At 49.0% G+C, this 14,828-nt stretch overlaps 1 pseudogene; it reads right to left on the minus strand.

Annotated features, from left to right (window-relative positions):
• Positions 1–7,357: 7,357 nt before the first annotated feature.
• LOC143381971 (MICOS complex subunit MIC26 pseudogene) lies at positions 7,358–14,322 on the minus strand (annotated as a pseudogene).
• Positions 14,323–14,828: the final 506 nt, after the last annotated feature.

The following is a 14,828-nucleotide window of genomic DNA, read 5'->3' on the forward strand; positions in this document are numbered from 1 at the left end:
GGGCACAGAGAAGGAGGGATTAGACACCATTTGGTCTTAAACACTCTGAAAGTTCAACTGTCTGGTACCTAGGAGTCTTTGAAAAAGCCAGGAAACATAAAGCAGTCCCATGCTTGCCTTTGGGAATGTCATTAGAGATGCAGAGGTGGCGGCACCACAACCTCCCCAGCTTCAATTTGTCGTTCCCAGGGGCCAGTGCCACACACTGCAGTCAGAAAACATTAGCTGCCCACCTGGAGGACAGCCCTCAAAACCTGAGCCTAATTAAAGAGGCTCTTTGGAGAGTAGGGGCAGTGCTAACCCACATAAACCTGCCACTTGTCACAGTAGCTCATCTCCATATACACATTTTTTTTTCTTAATAACTAGGGACATGTTTGTTTTGCATAGCCTCATGCAGAGCACCTTCAGTGAGATGTTGGGAGTCTCAAATTCAAGCTTCTGCTCTGCTTTTAACCCTCTGTTTGGTCTTTTGCAAATCGCCTCTCCTCTCAGTACCTTAATCCAGGAAATGATTTTTGAACTGTTCAATGTTTGTTCATGTTGGCTTCAAGTGCTACAGTTTGTTTTTCTTTTTGCCAGAAGGTGGTGCTATTGAGTCCTTTATGTTATTACAAGGCGCTCTCTCTGCCTTTGCTGCGAGTTCTGGGAGACCCAGGTTGGCGTCTCTGAGATGCTCTGGATGTGTGCTTTTGGTTGAGGGATGGATGTCTCCTTGTGAATCCTGACTACTCTTCACCCCCTGCCCCTTCCCAGCTCTGCCAACTCAGGATGCAGTTGGTCTAGCTCTCTTAGTCTCAGAACTGATAGGCACTGTTCTATCTCCAAGCTCAAGTTCATAGAGGGAGGGTGTAGCCCTGGGTCCTTTCCAGGCATGGGCATGACAGGGGTCTGAAGACTGGCATCGTGGACTGTGGTTGGTGGAGGCTACACCTGAGATTGGCCTGTCAGGGCCTTGGCAGGAACAGTGTTTGGGCTTGACCAGACTCCTAAGACCATTCCCCCAACTCAATCCAGACCCCCATGACTGAAGTCCTTCTTGCCTCTTGCCTTTGAATCTGCTTCTCACTATTTCACTCTCAGGTCTCATCCTGCAACTGCAGCTGGAAGGATCAGCCTCACCTGTGGCCAAGGGTCCTCTCTTGCCTGGGTTTGGATGGGGTTGAAGCTGCCTCTCCCCCGGAGACCGTCCTAGTGTCCTGTTGTAACAAGAAGAGGGGTCTGGATGGTGTAGCCACACTGTTGCTCATAACAACAATCAACGTCACGTTCTCCGAGACACGTGACATTGACAGAGATGGAGCTGTCTGCAAAGACAGAGGCGTGTAAACGAGCACAGTCACATCAGAAAGTGCTTCCCACGGGGGGAGCAGCTCCCAGGATGCCTGTCTGTCTTGGCATCAGTCACTGGGACTCACTGCCTCCCCCCTTTCAGGTGCCATCCTCACTTCCGGGGGCCCCAGCCCTGTGGGTGCTTTCTCCCCCAAGCCCAGCAGAGGAACCAGCCGTGGCCAAACCAAGTTCCATTTCCATGCTCCCCACGGACAAGCTGTGGGCCTTTTGGGTTTCTGGATTTTGCTATGGGCCACGTAGAAACAAATGGCTTATGTCTTCCAAACAGCAGACCAGGCTTAGCAGAGAGGCCATAGCTCTGGAAATGTGGCGGCTCTCAGCTCTATTCAACTGCCCAGCCCTACCCGCATCCTCCATTTCTCTGTTAAATTCACCTTTCTTTATCTATAAAATGGATAATAGTTCCTACTTTAAGGGATTAGATGAGATAACTTTGGGTAAAAAGCTTAGGATTTTATTGAAAATTCACTCTGTTCTGGGTCCTGTGTTAAGAACCCTAAATAGCAATGTTGTTCAATGAAAATATAATGTAGGCTACATATGTGACTTAACTAATTTACTGTTATATTAGTTTTGTATGCAACATGTATTACATAACATGTGTTAACATCAACAATAGCAAAAATGTTCACATTAATAAAGTGAAACTACTTTTAACAAATTACTTTTATTTAAAATGAACTTTTATTTGAAATTACTTTTATTTAACCCAATACACCTAAAACATTGTCATTTCAACTTGTGGCACCAAGAAGTGCTCAAAAGCTAGGTATAGCTAATGGCCGGCATCTGGACCAAGGCTATCCTTTGCAATGTGTCCCCAAAGTTCATGTGCTGAAAACTTAGCCCCCAAAGCAATAGTGTTGAGAGGTGGGACCTTTAAAAGATAAACCAGTCATGAGGACTCTGCCTTCTCAGTGGATCAATGTCGTTATTGCAGAAGTGGATTAGTTATGCAGGGAGTGAACTAACTCCTGATGAAAGAATGGGTTTACCCCACCTGCCAAGAATGCTCTCTTGCCCTCTGCCCTGGGAAGACACAGCAAGAAAGTCATTGTAAGATGTGGGCCCCTTGACCTTGGCCTCCAGAACTGTAAGAAATAAAGCTTTACTCTTTATAAACTATCCAGTCTCAGGTATTTTCTTACAATGGCACAAACGTTAAGAAACATATATAATATATGTAGCATATATGGAGTACATGTATCATATATTTTCTTGCAATTTTTCAAAGTTCTATAGTAGAATGTGAAACATTTATACACCAGAATATTGTGATAATACTTAATATTTCTGATCATTATGAGTCAAGAACTATGCTAAGTATTTATTCATATTAACTCACTGAATTTTTATACACTTTCCAGAGATTTGCAGTGAATGGTCTGGGGACAGTGAGATGGAAGAAGGAAAGCCAATCCCATAGGTGTGTTCTTGAGCAGGTTACATTGTGGGCAGCTGTGTTACTGCTGCCACCTTGATCTTGTGGGAATGCTGCCTTGAAGCTGCTCACTAGGTAGGTGGAAACCTGTGCTTCTGCTTTCATTACCCCCTGTGCTCTGGTTTGCACCTGAAAGGCTGAGCAGACCCCAGCATGAAGCTCATAAGGTGAGGGGCCCTGGCAGAGAGCAAGAGATGCCCAGTGTAGGAGGAGTAAGGTGCTGTAGCTAGCGGCTACATCAATGGCCGAGGCAAACTGGGGGCGAAGGGGGTGAGAAATGCAGATCCAAGAGTCTGACCCAGTTATCTTGCTGGCACCTGGTCCAAGAGGGCTGTGGCGCTGGGTTGCAGGCCGAGATCTGAGTGTAATATGGAAGACCTGGAAGAAATGATCCCAGACTGCATCTCTCCTATGAGTACCCTGTGCAGCACAGAGATCCTTCAGGGCCTTCTACCCGTGCCCCATGAGGCAGCCGTTGATGCCAACCACTTGGAGCTCATAGGTGGTCCAAAAAGCACCTGTTAAGTAAAATGACACCCCCGCCCCCGCCATTTCTTCTTCTCTCCATCCTTTCCTTGGAGAAGTTAGAAGTCTCTGGATGAGGTGGACCAAGAACGACTGAATATAGCCCTCGGCATCAAGTTCTCCAGGCCAAGATGAGTTGAGCTGAGAGGAGGGGGGAGGTGGACACCAAATAAATCATGACACATGGCACTGTGTTTCCAAGTGAACCAGACGGGGTTTTAATGTCTAAAAGTGACGGGATGTCGCTGAGGGCTGGGAAAGGAGATTTAGCACAGCAACATTGAAGGCCGTGACGGGAGGGAATGAAGGTTCCATGTTTGTGCTTCAGCAGGTCAAGTCTGTGCCAACTCGGGCCACATGATGAAGATTTAGCTCTTCATCTCATGGTGACTGAGCTAGCAATCCTTATTTTTCTTGGCAGCAGACACCTTGTTTTAGGTGATATTAAGTCTACGTGTCACCCACAATATGAAGAGTAAAGCATTTTTTTTTTTTTATGATGGTGGCCTCCAATCCACTCTGGAGCCAGATAGGTAGCATACATAAGGGAGGCATATGTGGTTGGGACTGAAAGCCAGACAGCTCATGTCCTTCTTGAAGCAGGTGGCCACTGCTTGGCTCCAGGCTGTGACCTGGCAGAAACTGCAGGGTAAGGAGTTTGGGTTGGTGGTGGTGATCGCCAAATGCCTGACCTGATTGCCAGATTCCTTACGTCAGATTGCATTAATGCTCCCATAGTCTACCCTTTTAATACAATTTTGCATGGTGGCCAGGGACATTTCCTTACTTTTTGTCCCTGGGTTCCTCTCATGTTTATGACTTGTTTTGGCCAGTGGCGTGTTAGCAGACGAGGCACAGAGGGAGACTGGGGTGCTCCTGATGATTGTCCCCTTGCACCTTTGCCTTGGCCATGATGGTGATATGCTTGAGCCAGCCTGGCAGCTGACCCCAGGGGGGGGAACAAGAAGTGCGTGGAGCAAAGATGAGCCACACCAGGCAAACCCATCTCAACCACCCGACTGTTGATTGGCTTCAAGTTTGTAAGAACATATGATTGTTTCTGTAGGACCCTGGGTTTCGGGGTGGCTGGTTATGCCATGATTTTGTAGCCTTAGAGAAAGCGAATTGACACCCATGGCAGACATTGATAACATGGCTCCCTCTCCCACTGAGCCTCCAGCTGGCCTCAGATTCTCCCCTGCACAGCCACGCAGGCAGCCACTGTTAGTCGGTGGCAGGGGGCAGGCCAGGTAAACCCAGGAGGAGCCAGGACCCTCTGGAGGCTGGCTGGGCCCAGGGGCATTCATGCGGCCCCTGGGTACCTCTGCTTCCTTTACTTTGTTCTGTCTGCACTTGGCCTCAGGGAGCTGGTGCCTTCTCCGCAATGAGCTCTTCAGCACTCACGGGGTGTCCGATTTAGTCTATTTGGCTCCTTTTCTTAGCATTTGTTCTGTGGGCTTTTTGCAACTTCAAAGAGCTTCTCACCCATATTCACTAATTAATTCATTACTCCTGTGAGTAAAACCTGCAGCGGTGAGAGGAGAATGTCATTAGCGAGAATACCAGAGGCTCATTATTTAAAAGAGGCTGCCCAGAGCCAGGTCCCTTCCACCAGAGCTGTTAACCCCTTCGCAGCTGACAGTGCCTCTGCAGCCAAGTGTGTACCAGGCAGTCGCCAAGCACCTACTGTGTGCTCAGTTACACTAGGAGCATCCAAATATCAAAAGTTGCAACCCCTGGCTTCTGTGGCCTCTAGACCTCTAGTCTGATGGGAACACAGGCATTGAAGTCATAAAGACTTGAGTTTGAATCATGGCAATTTATAAACTATGTGATTTTGGGCTTAAGTTGTCCTCCAGCCTCAGTTTCCACATCTCTAGAATGGAATATTAATACCTCCTTAGGGGCTAAGTGGGGTAATCAACAGTGGCAGTCCAAGGCCTGGCACATGGTAAGCCCTCCAACAGCAGCTACTGCCCACCACCCAGACAGTGCCCTTGTGCCTCTCTCCTTTCCCGAGCTCAGCACAGCCACACAGGACACTGTGGCATAAGAGAGACCTGGCAGAGGGTAGATGTTTTGGGGATACTTTTCTATGAGGCCTGAGATGAAGAATAGGTGACAGAGGAGATGGAAGGGTTGGAGAGAGAGGAGAGAACTCAGGAGATGCAGTGCACGCCCACAGGGGAGGGAGGGTGTCCAGGATGGTGGAGGAGGATGGTGGCAGGCAGCCTTGTCCTGTGTTGAGGAGAGACAGATCAGACTACAGACGGAAAACATGCATCCAATCACCCAATAGTTACAGAGTACCTGGGGTGACAGTGAAAACAGCTACGCAGCCCGTGACCTTTGGGTCGCCTGTGCATTGTGGCTGGGGACACGCTTTGCCTGGACTGTCCCCAGACAATGATTGAACACAGTGTGGGGGCAGGCTACTCCTTTTGGAGGCAGGTCTTTCCTTTGGGACTCCCCATTGGCCTGGCCAAAGATCCTTAGAACAATGCTGCAGTCTCAGCCTCTTCCTGCCCTCCCTCCTTCCTCGCCTTCTGTTTGCGCAGCTCAGAGTTGTGTGACAGGCGCTCCCCGCACTGCCCATTTTGCATTGGACAGGTGTATCTCCACTGCGATTCTAACTCTATCTTGGCAATGGCTTCCTGGAAGATCCAAACCAACACCAACTAACACAGTGCCTACCAGGTGTCATGCAGATGTGCTGGGGTCTAAGGGCGACCAAGACACATCCTAACATCATGCAGCTAGTGGTGACGGTGCTGGAGATGACAGAGAACAAGTGGGTCAACAGATAAATAAATAAATAACAGTCTAGTTTTAGACAGCAAAACTTGCTACCATAACACCAAAAGAAACCCTACCAGGGAGGCTACTCTAGCTTGGGAGATGTGAGAAGGCCTTTGAAATGGTGATGTTTGACCGGAGACCAAAAGTTACGCATCAGCTATTTAAATAATAAGAGCTGGGGTGTTTGGTGGTTAATTTGATGTGTCAACTTGACTGAGCCCCAATACACGGTCCGTTCTTGTTCTAGATGTGTTTCTGTGAAGGTGCTTTGGATGGGATTGAGGTTTTGATAGATGGACGTGGAGGAAGGCAGGTTGCCCTCCATGGTGTGAAGACCACACGCAGCCTCTGAAGGTCTGAGCAGAGCCCGGCTGGCCTCCCCAGCCAGACAGAATCCCAGACAGAATTGGACTTGAGTTGCCACACTGGGCCTTTCTGTTTCCCCAGCCTTCTGGCCCTTGGTCTCTAACTGGGCACTGGCTCTTCCTGGGTCTTTAGCTTGCCAGTCCACCCTGTGGATTTGGGACTTCCAACCTCCATAGTGGTAAGAAACAATTCCCTGAAGTACAAATCTCTTTTTATTTACACACATATTCTACCAGCTCCGTTTCTCTGAGGAACCCTGACTGATACCAGGCCGGGGAGTGCTGTAGGTGAGGGAGCAATCATGATGGAGGTGAAACGGGAGATTTCAGGTTGGCAAGAAGTCTGGTGTGGCCCCAGCTGAGCGTGAGAGGGGGACGTGGCCGGACAAGAGGCCTGGTCCAAACAAGCCTGGAGACAGACACCTGAGTACTGCTGGTGACCTTTGAGAGAACTGTTCGTGCAGCAGTGAGAGCGAAAGCCGGGTTCCATGGGGTCAAGATCCAAGTGGGCAGAAGTTGGAGCTGGAGGTGTAGACAACTCTTACAGAATGAAGAAAACCCATAGGAGGTTGATTCTTTTATTATTTTTTTTTAATTTGGATTTTAATTATGTCCATCAATAGTGATGTGAGAACCAGGAGTTCTAAGGCTTGCACAGTATATCTAGGGGAAAGGATTTCAGCTTACTCAACTTGTAGTTCCGCATCACCCAAGATAATGAAAAGGCCTACTATAGATTTTCCTGCAGACGAAGGCCAGTTTACTCTATCCAATCCTGACTTCTCTGCCATCTTTCTGTAGCAATACTGATTTGCTGTCTGGAGTTTCCACTGTTCACTTACAACTGATTAACATGGGCTGAACATGGAGCTGTCTACTTATTTCCAGGTGAATTCTCCACATTTTCCTGTTCTCCATAAATCTTCTATGACTAGGTATCCTTGTAAGCCCCAGTCACATAACTTCTCCCCAGTGACCTGGGAAAACACAGTGGCTTGTTGTGGGTCACAGATAGAGGCAGCTAATCTGGTGAATCCAGAGGGATACGCAAGCTTCTTTATTTTTGAACCTCTAGTGAAAAGGAGCCCAACAAGGCCAGCCAAACCAGTAACACCAAGTCTTGGAACAAACCTAGGAGGTGCATTTTGGAGCTATTCATAGCTGTCTAGCCCCCAGTGAATCAAGCTTTGCATCTTGGGCTTAGTTGGGGAGTATGTTTCCTGACACCAACTGCAATGATGGCGGACTGTGAGAAGCTTTCTTTGAGTTGAGTCCTTGGCTCCTCCACAAATTCACATCGACCCTGGGAGCTGAGTGGAGTGAAAGCTCATCAACTTTCAGGGATTTTTTGTGAGGCGTATCCTTTTTTGGTGCTGCATAGACTCTGAAGGTGAGCAGGCTCAGGCCAGCCCCATGGCCCTCTGAATTGCCTTGAACACGTCCCTGGCAGCGTGGCTCTGGCAGGGTCAGGAGGTTGATTTTTAAGGAAGAATCTTGCTCATGGGTATGGGCAGGCCAGTGAAAGAGCTTGGTATGGGAGAGAGAGGGAACGATTGGTTAGAGGGAGTCCCAGACCCAGTGGAGGTTTAGGGCATTGCAGTGGGTTACACGGATCCCCCAAATAAGCCCACATCTGAATACCCAGACCCTGTGAGTATGATGTGACTTGATGTGGAAAAAAAGTTCTTCGCAGATGTTATGAAGTGAAAGGTCTTGGGATGAGATCATCTTGGATACTTGATAGACCCCAAATCCAAGGACAAACATTCTATAAAAGCTAGGAGAGAAGAGAGAGACATGTGGTAGCAACTTGGCCGGGGAGGGGAAGCTTGGACTTATATTCCCAAGGAAGCCAAGGACCGCTGGGAGCCACTGAGTCTCCAGAGGGAGGGGTCAGCCGGGCTGCAAAGTGCTCAAAGGGCTCCCGGCCTTTGGAACTCCATCAGAGCACATTCCTGTTGTTTTAGGGCACAGCTTGTGGTCATTTGGTATGTCACCCCTAGGAAACCAGTACAGGCAGGCCCAACCCAAGGTGACGCTCCCTCCTCCTCAAAGTGTGGGGCTCTTGCCTCTCGGGATGAGCACTGCCCTGGGGGGCCTTGTTTACTGTGAGCTCAGTTTCCTCTTTGATGGTGTTTGAACCCCCTTCAGGTTTCCCTCATAGGATGCCCCATGGTGGAGACCACGTGGCCCTGCAGACAGACTGACAGGCTTTGAAACACAGCTTCTTGTCCCCTGCTGTGTGCTGCTCCTTGATCCAAATAACGGTTTGGAACAGTTTGGTGAGTTTCAGGTCCTCAAGGGGGACCTGAGCTTCTGATTTACATGGGACACAGCACAGCCACTGGGGCCTGGCATGAGTTTGACAAACGTCCTTTCGCTTACCTCTGTGGGTCGTATCTGTCTTTGCACCCCGTAAGTGTTCCTCGATAGGAGAATTCACAAAGCTTGGCTGAGTGTGTTGGCTGAGACTTTGATCTGTTGTCGAGGAATCCATCCTGTAGTTGCTATATGTGCAACATTCATCACGGCATTTAAACGACTTATTTACTTAATTCTCATGGAAGTTCCAAGACTTAGGCATCATTATCTTCGTCTTACAGGTGAGAAGAAAGAAAGAGTGAAGCCACCCTGACACCCACCTTGGATCCCTGTGTTCTATACCAGCCCAGGGAAGAGAGGTCCTGGGTACGGAGAGTTGGGCTTCGGGCTCCTGCAGCCTACACCCTCCTGCTGCAGCCCAGAGCCCAGCCCAGTCCCGGCTCCCTTCCTTTCCCAACCAGCGTGCGTCTGGGGTTTTCTTTCCCCGCAGTGGGTGTAGGGTTCAAGCACACAGCTGACACCTGGTCCCCTCACGGATCTTCGCGCATAACATTTAATCGCTGGTAATGACTGTGACCCCAGCCGCAGTCATCGAGTGAACTTCAAGTTGGCATTTCAATTAGCCGAGCAGATCGTGGGGCCTGGGCATTTCATATATTTGTGTGGAAGCGGAGCCTACAAGCAGCCAGCCAGGGGAATTACTACTCTCCGCTTCTTGGGGGGAATAAATAACCTCATTACAGCTCCTTTAGCTCTGGTTGAGAGAAGGGGAGAAACCTTGCCTCTCCCAGGGAGTCATGTGTATGGGGGGACCCCAGTGCCACACCAGGGGAACAAGTAGCAGGGGCTCTCTTCCCTCTCCTGTCCCTCTCATACCCCTCCCCTCCACCTGCTCTCCGTCCCTCGCTCCCCCTCCTCTCCTCTTCTCATTCTGTCTTCATTTCTTTTTTTCCTTTATTAAAGCCTTTGGTGGAATAATGGAACTTAATGTCCCCAGGCCTCACGAGCCCATGGGTTGAGTTCACAGTTGAATGTAGGGCCTTGCAGCTTACACCACACACACACACACACACACACACACACACACACACACACCAAATGCTCTTGTAGGCCCTTGTGTCCCTGTGAGGTCGAATCCTTTTCTTCCCCCAGTGTCCCTGGGAGTCCCCAGGGTCTCTCAGGTACCTCCGAGCCAGTTCTCCTGCGGTGTCTGCCACGTCCTTCCTACTCGGAGGGTTGTCCTCACATGAACTCCATTTCTTGTTGGGCTCCCTGGGGCACCTCACTGTGGTCAGTACTGCTGACATCCTTGGTGGGAGGGGAGGACCCCAGGAGCACCACGTGCCCTGGGCCTGCTCAGCTCAGTCACCCTGGGCGGGAGCTCTCAGGTGTCAAAGCACCTCGTCATGGAAAGTTGGAGGTGGTCCCCTAGTGCATGGAGGATCAGACCCCTCTGTCCTCCAGGTACCCCTCTTTTCTCTCCTCTGCTATCTCTGTCTCTCACTGTCTCTCTTCCCTGGCCCCTGCCATATTCCAAAATATGCCCAATAACCCAAACTCCACATGACACTGAGCTCAGGCAGATGACCAGGCTCTACAGGGCAAAGCCAGGGCACACTGCCACTTCAAAGATCATCTCTGAAAATGGGGACTTATTTTTAATTTTTATGTCCCCGACTCTATACTCCCTACTCTCAATTAGGGTCCCCAAACATGTATTTGCCTGCTTATTGGATCTCAGCTCCTCTGCCTGGTGCTCACCATGATGGTCTGCAGGAGCCTGCACACTGTGTTCACTTCTCCATCTTCCTACCTGGCTTCTTCTTGCCACTTCCTCTGCACAATCAGATGAAAAGGGAAAAGGGCATTTGGGTCAGAGACCTGGGCTTTGACTCAGCTTCACTGTCTGCAAGTTACCTGGACTTTTGCAAGTTGCTTAGACTCTGGGAACCTTGAACCTTGACCTCACAGGGACACAACTTGAACTTTACTCCTCTCCTGAAGACTCTAGAGTCCTTGGCTGCACGAGGGGTCCGGTGCCTGCCAGCATTCCTTTTCGCTGTGCAGTGGTCCTCACCACACTTCTGTGAGGTTCATTCAGTGTCCACCATATTCAAAGGCTGGACTTCTACAGCAGTAGTCAGGGAGAGGGTGGGAGGTTGCTGGAGAGTCTTAGGAGCGGTGCCCACAACCATGCTAGGACCTCTGTTCCCAGACAGCACAAAAAAGATGCAGCATCAGTGGGAGGACAGGTGTGGATGAAGGGAGGGAACATGGAGGACAGCCGTTGAGGGCCTCAAGGTGCCCGCCATCATTCCAAGTTACCAACCCAGAGCTCGAGAGGCAAAGCCCAATATGGACCAGATGGAAAGAGATGGGTCTGGCCTGCAAACCAGAAGGCTGACCAAGGAAGGTGTTGAGAATCTCAAGCAAGTCTAGTGGATGGTGGGCCAAGACCTGAAGAGGGTGGATGCAGACCACAGAAGAAGATGAAGGAAGAAGGAATGGTGGGTCGGTGGGCAGCACCAGGTGGGCTGGGGCCTCGCGGGGCTGGACCCGTGGAGGCCTGGTCTTGGCCCTGGCATGGTGAGCTCACCTCTAACTACTGATTGAAAGGCATCCTGTTTTCTTTGACCTTCCTGCTGAGTCACATTTCCCTTCCTAAACAAATTGTGGGCAGTTCCCACAGTTTTTACAGTGAGAATTAGAAAATAAATAAAGATCCCCTTTAATTTGAGATTAAAAAGCTCCGGTCAATAAAAAGCCACAAAGTCTGATGGAGTCTGGAGTAATAATATAATTCTGGTACAGTCCAGTGTGGTCACTAACTCTCTGTCTTCTTATTAAAGTTCCCCCTCCGCACTTCAGAATGGCTCGTCCCCAGGAGACTGAGGCTTGTCAACAGGAGACTTCATCTCCTTTTTATTTCCTCCCGGGGGGGGGGGGGCTAGCTCCTGTTCTTGGTCCCTCCGTACTCGGCCAGCAGGGAGAGGGCACGTGGAGGAAGGGCTCCTAACCTGGTGTTCTCCCGTGACCTCTGCACGGTGGCTGGCTCTTTGTCTCATGGGGAGCTTTTCTGAGTTCCTTATGAAGCCTTGCCAGGGGTCTCCTGCAGTGTCCCCTCGACACAGATGCTGGTCTTCTCAGAACACAATACATTGTCATGAAATTAAAAAAAAAAACAGCCCTCTTTACTCTTCAGCTTCAGTCCTTATGGACAGTAGAAACTGGTGATCAGAGAACACTCAAGAACACAGTGGAGGCTACTCTGTCTACATGTCCTGTGTAGACAATCTGGTACCTGCTGCTAGGATGTGACAGTACTTGTCAATTACTGTTTTTTTCTCCCCCCTCAACTTTTGGTGACTTTGTTGAAAATCCAAAATAACACGAAACAGCACATTTTACTTTCTGATCCCCATGGGCTCTCCCCATTCCGGACATACATACTTCGTCCATGAAGGTCCCTGGTCATCCCAGTCTACTTTGATCCTTTCATTATTGGTAGCCCAATACCGTAGGTTATTTCGTGCCTTCAATATGAGACTTGGCCCAACATGGGCACTCAGGAAATACTTTTATAATTGACTTAACACTTGGTCTCTAGTAATTCCCTCCTGTATGCTTCTGGCTTCCCACTGAGCTTGGAAGTTTCTCTGGGAGCAATCTAGGTTTTGTATCTTCAGAAACCACCGTGACTGGTCTGGGGACGTAGTTCAGTGGTAGAGGGCACACCTAGAAATCACCAGGACTCTCAGTTGGAGCTGGTCCTCATGTGCTACCCAACAACTAGGTCTTAAAGGATTGATTAGTTTATTCATTCAATCAGCAAATGCTTACTGAGGTCCTACTCTGTGCTAGGTGGTTGGCTAGGCGTGCTGATATAGCAGATAAGCAAAACAACAACAAAATAAAACCTGGCTTCTGCTTTCCTTTTGTTCTTGGTCTTGTGAAGATATGCAAACAGAATCCTTTCCATCAGTTTAAATGCTTTTTTTCAAAATATCACAATAAATACCTGAATGCCTAAGATTGGCTTAAACCATAAAGGGGTTATTATTTCATATAACAATAGGTAGGATGATGATCCTAGGATTTTGATGATAACTTCTCCTCAGAGTTACAGGATGACAGCATCAGCTCCAGGCATCACATTTTCACCTTCCCGTATTCACAGGTAGAAAATAAGCGGTTCATACATTACTTATTTTTAAGAGTAAGAAAAATGGGTACAGGATCCCTCTAGTGATTCTTTAGTAATATTGACGGGGGCTATGTCACGTGTTCATATATGTTCATGCCTAAACCAAACACTGGCAAGGAGAATAGAATTAATGTGATTCACTTAGATGTGTCAATGTTCATTTGGGGACCGGGGAGCAACCATGAATCAGACAGCCCCCAATTCCTGAAGCAAAACTGAGATTTCCTCATCCAAAAAGACCTTGTGGGTGATAGCGGGGGAAACCCCATCTGCACGTCTCTGATATCATCAAAACGGTTTCACATAAGCCGCCCATTGATTCCCACCAGAGCAGGTTCTGCCATTTCCATTCTTTAGGAAATGAGTTCAAAGAATCAACCCTGGGGAGCAGATTAAGTGGACTAGGGCAAGACTCTCCTCTTTAACCCTAATTTTTTTCTTTTCTTTTTTCTTTTTTTTTTAAAGAAAGAGTGAGAAAGAGAGGGAGAGAGAGAGAACTTTTTTAACATTTATTTTTTTTACAACATCTTTGTTGGTAAGTGGTGCTGAGGATCGAACCCGGGCCGCACGCATGCCAGGCCAGCGTGCTACCACTGGAGCCACATCCCCAGCCCATTTTAACCCTAATTTTTGAAATGCCAGCGTTCTAAACACTCGCTATCCATTGACTTTTAATGGGAAGGGATGGCTTTAAGGCTCAGCAGACCTGGGTTCAAATCCCTGCTCCGGCACTTACTAACTGACCTTGGGAATCTCCTAAACCTCTCGGGCTGCCAGTTTTCTCATCTATAAAACACGAATGGTAAATCCTGCTTCAAACCGCTTCAGAGGACAGGAGGGTAGATGTGGACCGGGCTTTCACGGTGAGGCTCAGGAATGGTAGGCGTCAAGTCCCGTGGGTCACGCCGGCTGGGCCCGCCGTCCGCTGTTGTTGCTTCCTTTTTTCTTCTCTTCCCCCATTCTTTCCTGGCACGGTGTTCCTTCTCCACCTATTTTCTGATAACTGTCTTTAGTAATTAATTCTAAGCCCAAACACGTCCCTTCCACTGTCAGCCTCGTGATTTGGGGCTGGGATTCTGCACCCCACCTTCCAGGCTGCGGAAGGAGGAGACTCTGGCTCCTCGCAGGGCTTCCTGGGGCTTCCCCTGGGCTTCGCTCGCTCCCTTGCTCCTGGCGCAGCAGCTCCCTCTGGCGGCCGCAGTAGAATGTGGCTTGCAGTCTTCCAGCGCCGGTGCCATCGCATTGCACCGGGAGGACTCGGGATCTGGGTCCCTAGCTCCAGAGCTCTTCTCTGCGCTCAGAGACACCCGCATGCTCCTAGCTATGAACCCTCTGCAGAGGTCTGAGTCTCAGCTTCACCTGAGTTGTGATCATTTCAACCTTTGTCCTATGTGGTTACTTGGGATCCTCTTTTTAAAAATTTTAAAGTTATCAATTTGACTTAAGAGCTATTTTTCTTTCTTTCTTTCTTTCTTTCTTTCTTTCTTTCTTTCTTTCTTTCTTTCTTTCTTTCTTTTTCTTCCTTCCTTCCTTCCTCCCTCCCTCCCTCCCTCCCTCCCTCCCTCCTCCCTCCCTCCCTCCCTTCCTTCCTTCCTTCCTTCCTTCCTTCCTTCCTTCCTTCCTTCCTTCCTTCTTCTTTCTTTCTACCTGATAGATTGGCTGTGTTTATTTCATCATAAGACAACATACAACTTACAGTACAATTTTATAGTTCTTTTTGTTTAAACGGCAAGTGTGCGGTCTCTCTCCAGACTGGGCCCGACTTCTGCAGGTGGGTCCCATGGAGCAGGCACCGTTCCGGCACCAGGGAGAAAGCAGC

Source organism: Callospermophilus lateralis, chromosome 16 (assembly GCF_048772815.1).
Source record: "Callospermophilus lateralis isolate mCalLat2 chromosome 16, mCalLat2.hap1, whole genome shotgun sequence".
Taxonomy (NCBI): Eukaryota; Metazoa; Chordata; class Mammalia; order Rodentia; family Sciuridae; genus Callospermophilus; species Callospermophilus lateralis.